The sequence below is a fragment of the Myotis lucifugus genome, unplaced genomic scaffold (genome assembly GCF_000147115.1).
Source record: "Myotis lucifugus unplaced genomic scaffold, Myoluc2.0 scaffold_63, whole genome shotgun sequence".
Taxonomy (NCBI): domain Eukaryota; kingdom Metazoa; phylum Chordata; class Mammalia; order Chiroptera; family Vespertilionidae; genus Myotis; species Myotis lucifugus.
This window is the reverse complement of record NW_005871111.1, coordinates 3793978-3801857: the sequence shown is the minus strand read 5'-3', so window position 1 is coordinate 3801857 and position 7880 is coordinate 3793978. Positions and strand designations below refer to the sequence as shown.

At 44.4% G+C, this 7880-nt stretch overlaps 1 pseudogene; it reads right to left on the bottom strand.

Moving 5' to 3' along the window:
- Window positions 1-3451: 3451 nt before the first annotated feature.
- LOC102432308 lies at window positions 3452-4549 on the bottom strand (annotated as a pseudogene).
- Between the last annotated feature and the right edge of the window lie 3331 nt (window positions 4550-7880).

The following is a 7880-nucleotide window of genomic DNA, read 5'->3' as shown; positions in this document are numbered from 1 at the left end:
CAACGCCTGTGAAGAGCCCAAGTAGTCAACCAAACATTTTGCCAAATTTAGGATAACAAAACAAGAGAGAATATAAGTGAAGAAACCCTGTCTTTGTGGCCTAATACTTGGGGACAGTCTGTTTTAAGAGGCTGAGTTGCCACAGCTTTGTTCCCCGAACCATTGAGATAGATGATCCAGGAGAAAGCTCATCTCCCTGGACAAGTTTCTAAAGCTATCAAATATGGTTTTCCTGTGTTCTCTAGAACCTAGAAACTACTATTCAAACTACTTTTTGTACACATATTTACAATATATGCATATTTTTAGACTCTCATTATTTTAAAGTCTCTCCCTCCCTGCCCCCCCACCCCCCCACCCAATATTCTATTTTCTATGCCAACAGTTTTTGTCAACATCGTGTCAGTTGGCCAGCATATGGTGCTGGATGATGCACCCTTCTCCATAGGCGTTGCCAAGTGAGCAACAACTTGTTGCCAAGTGTACAGCAGGGAGGAGAAAGGCTTCAAGCAATTGGGAGGGCAGTGGGCAACACTGGGTTCCTGGGCTCAAAGGAGGAAGATAAGGAGATGCAACAAGGGTTGACACACAACAAGAATTTAATTAGGGGTTTTTTTGTGGTGGTATGTGGAAAAATATATAGAACACAAAATGTGTCATTTTAACCATAGCATACAATTTAGTGGCATTAATTATTTCCAATCTGTGCAATCCCTGCCACTATCTATTTCCAAAACCTTTTCATTGCTCCAAACAGAAAATCTGTACCCATCAAGCAATACCTCCCCATTACTCTTCCCTCCAGTCCCTGATAAACTCTAATCATCTTTCTGTCTTTATGAATTTGCCTATTCTATATATTTTGTATATGCATATATTTCATACAATATTTGTCTTTTTGTGTCTAGCTTACTTCAAGGTTCACCCATGTTGTAACATGCATCAGAACGTCATTCGTTTTTATGGTCAAATACAGTATTATTCTATTACTAGAGGCCCAGTGCATGAAAATTCGTGCACGGGGGAGGGGGGTGTCCTTCAGGCCGCCCTTCTCCTCTCACAGTCTGGGAGCCCTCAGGGGATGTCCTACTGACAGCTTAGGCCTCCCTCTGCAGAAGGCGACTTGGCCCATCAGGAAAAGGTGCCGCCCCAATCACCCTGCTGCTGCTGCCACTGCCGGCCACTGCGGCTGCCAACCCTCAGCCCTTGCTTCTTAGAGCTAGCCCCACCCCTCGACCACCAGTGGTGGTGGAGGGGTCAATTTGGGGCCAGGCAGGATGGGGGAGGGGCTGTGGGAGGTTGAGACACAGCCGGTCGCACCCTGTTCAGCCTCTGTGGAGGCATGGCACCGGGACTGGGCCCGCGCCGCTGCCTCTGGGGCTGCTTCTGCAGAAGGGGCAGCACTGGGACCAGGACCACACAGCCCCCTCTCCAGCCGCCTCTGTGGAAGGGGCTGCGGCGCTGGACCAGCCCGTGCTGCTGCCTCACCCGCCGCCACTGCCTCTCCTGCGCGCTGGCCCTTGGCCCTCGGCTTTGTCAGGAAGGACGTCCGAAAGACTTCCGGTCTTGTCGGTCTAATTAGCATATTACCCTTTTAGTAGTATAGAAATGTCTATTCAGCATTTGTTTATTCATTCACCTGTTGATGAACACTTGGATTGTTTTCATTTTTGGCTACTTTTGAAAAATGCTGCAATAAACATGTCTGAGTTCCTTTCTTCAATTATTTTGTGTCTATAGTAGGAGTGGAATTGCTGGGTCACATGGCAATTCTAGGTTTAACTTTGTTGTTGTTAATCCTCACCTGAAGATTTTTTTTTTTCCATTGATCTTTTTTTTAGAGAGAGTGGAAGGGAGGAGGAGAGACGGAGGAGAGAAACATCCATGTGAGAGAGACACATTGATTGGTTGCCTCCCCAACTCTGGGTGCCGGGATTGAGCCTGCAACCCAGGTATGTGCTCTTGACCGGAATCAAAACCAGGACCCTTTAGTCCATGGGCTGACACTCTAACCACTGAGCAACTGGCTAGGGCTACGTTTAACTTTTAGAGGAACTGCCAAGTTATTTTACCACAGGAACTGTACCATTTTACATTCCTCAGTGTGTGAGGGTTCCAATTTCTCCACATCCTTGCCAACACTTATTTGCATTTTGTAAGTAGCCATCCTTGTAGGTGTGAAGTGGTATATCATTGTGGTTATGAGTTGCATTTCCTAATGACTAAAGATATTGAACATTTTTAATGCACTTATTGGCCATTTGTACATCTTCTTTGGATATTCAAATCCTTTGCTCATTTCTTAATTAGGTTGTGTGTCTTTTGTTGAGTTGTAGGAGTTCTTATATATTTTGGATATTAAACCCTTATCAGATATATGATTAGCAAATACTGGTATTTTCTCTCATTCTGTGGGTTGTCTTTCACTTTATTGTAATATTAGCCAAGTTTTACTTCAATTTTTTCTGCTTATAAATAACTCTGACAAAGCCCATATGCAAGAGGCTAACACAGCTGTGGAGACCAATGAGAATGTCTCTCATACAAGAGGAACTGTTCAACATTTCCTCCACGCTGGGGTCCAAGGCAGGAGGAAGAGGTAAAGCTCTGCCAGCAGGATTCATGGGCCCCACTGTGAGCCCAACCCCCCACCCCACCCCCCGAGCCCCCTGCCCTGTAGTAGATCAGACTCTGCAAAACTGGCAGCTCAAAACTCCTAAGGCTGCCTGAATGCTTGGGTGTGTTAGAGGAAAATGCCAGGGTTTTAAGGTGGCCCAGCTGCCAGCCCAAGTGCCATCTCAGGAGGCCCTGGGCCAGCACCCTCTTCCTGTTTCAGCCACAGTTAGAGCCAAGCTCTAGGCTGGCTTGGGCTTGCTGGGGCCTGGCATGGGAGGCAGCCTCTCACCTCCAGCAGCCCTCCCCCACACCCCCCAGGACGTTTTGGTGTTAATGGTCTCATGTAGTGTCAGGTGCTGCTGAGGCCTAGCCCTGGCTCAGAGGCAGATAGTGAGGGGAGGCAGGCAAAGGTCCCAGGACTGTGGCTGAAGAGGCTCCTGGCCCCTCCAGCTCTGGCCTGCCTGCACATTTATGTTTATTTCTAGACTGTGCTTTATTGCAGTGAGGGGTGAGTGGAGCAGGGTGCCGGCAGCCTCAGCCCTTTTGTATTTGTGTGTTGTGGGGGACAGGGGCAGCGGGAGGGATGAAGAGTCATGAGGACAGGGACAGGGCCAAGTGAGAGCCAAACAGGAACTTACCCTGAAGGTGGCCCGCCAGAAACAAAGCTGTTCCCAAGGAGACCCCTCAGGTTAGACCAGCTGGGTGACCACCCGGGGCACAGGCAGGCCAGGCTGAACCTGGAGCCACGGCATTGAAGAATGGTGGCAAGGGAGGACTGGGTGGGGAAAGGGCATGGTGAGTATTTGGGGTGTGCCTGCTTGCCAGTGCCCAGGCATCAGGAGGCAAAGTAGCCCTTCTTGGAGTGGTCCGTGAGGTCCAGGTTGGGCAGACAGGCATCCTGGCTCAGGGTAGGAACACCGGCGGGTGGAAGGTGTTCCCGGATCATCAGCTGTTCACAAAGCCCTGGCTGTAGTCCTGAGCTTCAGGAGCTCTTTCCACTGTGTACCAGAGGCTGAAGCAAGCAGAATGTTTGTTCCTCAGTTCTGCCAGCTCTGGCGGCAGCAGGATGCCATTCCCAGTCTGATTGGCAAAGAGCATTTGGCACACAGTGTGGCTGTTCAGGTCCTTACACGATGGCCCAAATTAACTGCAGCATCTGAGCGATGCCTGTTCCTCCTGCAATTGTGCCGACAGACGTCCCCGTCTTGATGTTGAGGTTGGATTTCTTGTCTGGACAGATGATAAAGTTTCCTTTACTTTCATAGACTAGCAGCCCATTTGGGCCTTAGAATTCAATGACGTCTCCTCGTTTGTGTTTTCCAGATACTGGTACATTTTTTTTTCCCCCAGTGCAAAACTTGGGATGGGTGTCTTTGAAGTAAACCTGATGACCAGGACTTGCATGCATGCATATAAGCCAAACCATTGGACACGGACAACAGGGGGATGAGAGCATGAGTCGGGGGTGGGGGGAGGTTGGGGGTTAATGGGGGAATGAGGACACATTTGTAATACCTTAACCAATAAAGAAATTAAAGATTAAAAAATAAATAAATAAATAAATAAATAAATAAATACAAAAACCTGATGACCAGGTCTACTAAGCCCTTGTTGACATGGCTGGAGACTGGACTGGGTGGATTTGAGCTGAAAGGTAGATATTTTAACCCTCAGGGAGGCCCAGAATGTGATGGGGCCATAGCAGGGTTAAGTAGAAACACTGGGTGTTATGGCTAATGATCTCCTTGTTGATGAGCCACAGTGGGTTCTTGATGTCTGTGCTTTCAAAGGGGATGGCTGAGGTCCAGTGTTGGATAGCTGGGCAGGCTATAAAGGAGCCAGACCGGGGAGGTCCCCATTTAGCCCAGAGTGCTGAGCTGGGTGGCCCTGTGGTGATGGCCAAGACAGGTGGGCCATCGCCTTGCACTTTCATAATAATGTCCTTTGATGCATAAATACTTTATTTTGATAAAATCTCATTTATCTATTTTTTTCTCTTTTGTTGCTCATGCTGTTGGTGTCATAACTAAGAATCCATTGACAAATTCAAGGTCACCAAGATTTACCTCTATATTTCCCAAGAGTTTTATGATTAAGTTTTGAGTTAATTTTTGTGTAGAACAGTGATTCCCAAAGTGGGCGCTACCGCCCCCCCAGTGGGCGCTGCAGCGATCCAGGGGGGCGGTGATGGCCACAGGTGCATTTGGGGGCGATGAGTAACTGCTATTAAAATTTAAAAAAAATTAATTTCCAGGGGCTGAGTAATATTTTTTCTAGAAAGGGGGCGGTAGGCCAAATAAGTTTGGGAACCACTGGTGTAGAATGTCGGGTAGGAGTCTAACTTCATTCTTTTGCGTGTGGAAATCCAGTTGTGCCAGCACACCTGTTGATGAGACTAATCTTTAACCATTGAATGAACTTGGCACCCTGGTGGAAAATTGGTTCACCATAGATGTATGGGTTTCTTTCTGGACTGTCAAGTCATTTTATGGTGCATATGTTTATCCTTGTGCTGGTACCACACTATTTTGATTAATGTTGCTTTTTAAAAAATATATTTTTATTGATTTCAAAGAAGAAGGGAGAGGGAGAGATAGAAACATCAATGATGTGAGAGAATCATTGATTGGCTGCCTCCTGCACGCCCCCTACCAGGGATCAGGCCCACAACCCAGGCGTGTGCCCTCGACTGGAATTGAACCCAGGAGCCTTTAGTCCGCAGGCTGATGCTCTATCCACTGAGCCAAACCAGCTAGGGCTACTGTTGCTCTGTAGTATGTTTTGAAATCAGGAGATATGGGGCCTCCAGTTTGCTCTTCTTTTTAAACATTGTTTTGGCTATTCTGAGCCCCTTGGAATCTCATATGAATTTGAGGGTAGATTTTTTTCCATTTGTGAAAAAAATGCTGTTGGAATTTTGACCGAGTATGTTAAATCTGTAAATCACTTTGCCATCTTAACAAATTAAGGTTTTTAATCCATGAACACGGATGTCTTTCTATTACTTTCTCTCAACAATGTTCTAGAGATTTCAACTCCTTAGTTAAATTTATTTGTAGCTATTTTATTTGCGGGGGGGAGGCATATTTTTATGTTAGTGGAATTGCTTTCTTTATTTCCTTTTGAATTATTCATTGCTGGTGTATAGAAACACAACTGATATTTGTGTGTTAGTCTTGTTAATTTCTACCTGTAAATTTGCTGAATTAGCTTATTAGCTCTAGTAGCTTTCTTCCTTGGCAATTGCTATATATAGGATCATGACATTTGCAAATAGAGATAGTTTTTACTTCTTCCTTTCCAATCTGTTTACCCTTTATTTATTTTTCTTGTCCATTTGCTCTAGCTAGACATTCCAGTATGGTGTTGAAAAGCAGTGGTGAAAGCAGAAAGAGGCATTCTTGTCTTGTTCCTGCTCTTAGGGGGCAAACTTTCCGTCTTTTACTACTGAATATGATGTTAGTTGTGGTTTTTCACAAATGCCCTTTATCATGTTGGAAAAGTTCCCTTTTATTCCTAGTTTTCTGAGTGTTTTTATCATGAAAGGGTGTTGGATGTTATCAAATGCCTTTTCTGTGCCCACTGAGATCATTTTTTTAAACCTTTGTTCTATTACTGAGGTTTATTACATTGATTGATTTCCTTATGTTGAACCACTCTTGAATTCTTGAGATAAGTCCCATCTGAACCTGATGTATAATTCTTTTAATATGCTGTTAGGTTGATTTGCTAGTATTTTGTTGAGGATTTTTGCATCTAAGCAATATTGGCTATAATTTTCTTTTCTTTAGTGGCTTTATCTGCCATTGGTATCAGTGTAATGCTGGCCTTATAGAATGAGTTAGAAAGTTTTCCCTCCATCATGATTCAGTGCATCAACTTTGGAGACAGACGATATGAATTTTAATTGTGCCTTGGCCACCAAGAAGTTTGTAATAAGTTACTTCATTATTAACCTCTCTAAACTTCATTTTCCCATCTGTAAAACAGGAGATTTGGAAGGATTAATTGGAATCATTCATTGTAAAGCCAATGGTGTGCTGGTAAATATTTCACAATAAGCTCTCAGGAGATGTGAGGGTGGAAAATCCTGATTTGCAGGGTTTGCCAATTTCCATGGTGTAAATACTCCTGCTATGGGTGATTTTAAGATGCCAACGTGAAGTCATCTAACATGGAATTGATTAATAATCATAATCTGCTTTCATGAGCCAATGGGAGCTAACTCCAGCACATCACTTTTTAAAAAAATGTATGAAGTAAATAATATATAATCAATGAATAAATATTATCATGTTCGGTTGCCTTTAACAACAAGAATAAAATAAAATGAAAGTGGGATGATTCCTGAAAAGTTAAGATATATAGTTCTTCTCTATGGTCTATACTACTTCATAATCTAAGTTCTTTGAAATATTATCCTTAAATGTCCTATCCTCTGCAGGAATCATATTTTATATCCCATTTTTATCTTTAGAATTTGCATCATTGTTTACAGTGAACATACTCACAGGGAGAATGGTCCTTACCCACAAGTCTGTCTGCCCTGCTGACAAATGACCACACCTGGAAGGACTTGTTGCTCCTAATTGCTTAATATGTTAACCTTGAAGGCTGCTGGAAACCGAGAGACGTCACTCTGCCTTGGCTCCCTGGTTGCTAATGTGTTCTGCCTAATATTGGTCCTGCCAGCCGTTACCAGCCCGTCATGTTTTGCCTGGAAGGCATACATAAAATGCCCAATCACCCTCATCAGGCAATAATTCTTCAAATGTCATGTCCTCTACACTTCTGCTCAGACCCAGGCTTAGGAAAATTTATGAAGCAAACAAAGATGGTCTTACCCTGTCCCCTAGGTACCCAATTCTAATGCCATTACCAAGTCACTATGTTTCCCCATGTTCCTTATTCATCCATCCAAGACTTACAGATGCCTGTGACTGCAAATACAAAGATGTTATATGGTCTCTTCTGTCCATAAACTTACAACCTGGGCTGGTGTAGAGTGGAGGTAGATTAGATATGCAAACAAATAATGAAAATAGAGTGTGATAAGAGAGAGTACAAAAGTACATGAAAAGTACTCTGGGAAACTAAAGAAGGCATTCTACTTGCTTGGGGGAGTTGAGGAGGTTTTTTCAGGTGTGTGCAGGTAACCACAGGGAAAGCAGAGGCTTGGGCCACGGTGTGTTAGACCCTGCATGCCTGGCTGTGGCATTGGAATTGATTCCCTAGCAACAATGGAGCCGTTCTTTCCTTTCCTC